Below are 589 nucleotides of genomic sequence, written 5' to 3' on the forward strand. Positions count from 1 at the left end.
TTTTAATTTCTGTCATGCATTCACTACTAAACTTATCATACTATTAATCTTTTTTGTTCGGTCCAATAAGGAGGAAGCTTACATACGTATATATTTTGTGTTTATGTATTTATATCCACCTTTATTGTTTTTATAAATAACTCAAAGCAGCGAACATATCCACATAACACAACTTTCTCTGCCTATTTTCCCCACAACAACCCTGCTTAGCAATACTTTTGCCTAGAATCTGGACCTCAACATTTGGTTTATTTGTTTCCTATGTTCATTCTAATTCTTGGTCTTTGAATGGTAAATCTAGAACGTGGGAAATTAAAAGGGTGTATGTAAGTATTTTTCCGTTTTTTGCAGACACAAGGTATTCAGGGCTGTCTTGGGCTTGTGCCAGTCAAAAGGCACCATTGCTTTGTCTGGAAGAAACTGGAACAACCTGTTTAAGTTTTTGTTTTCTTCTCTACCGATTGGCTGATCAATTGAGTGGGTGGGGACCAGTATATTTGTTGCCCTCACATGTGATGTCATTCTATATAAGCATCACCTTTCTTTGTTATCTTGGGTGTTGTTGCTAGCTTTCTAGGACTGTTGTGCT

Source organism: Vipera ursinii, assembly GCF_947247035.1.
Source record: "Vipera ursinii genome assembly, chromosome: 1".
In the NCBI taxonomy this organism is placed as follows: domain Eukaryota; kingdom Metazoa; phylum Chordata; class Lepidosauria; order Squamata; family Viperidae; genus Vipera; species Vipera ursinii.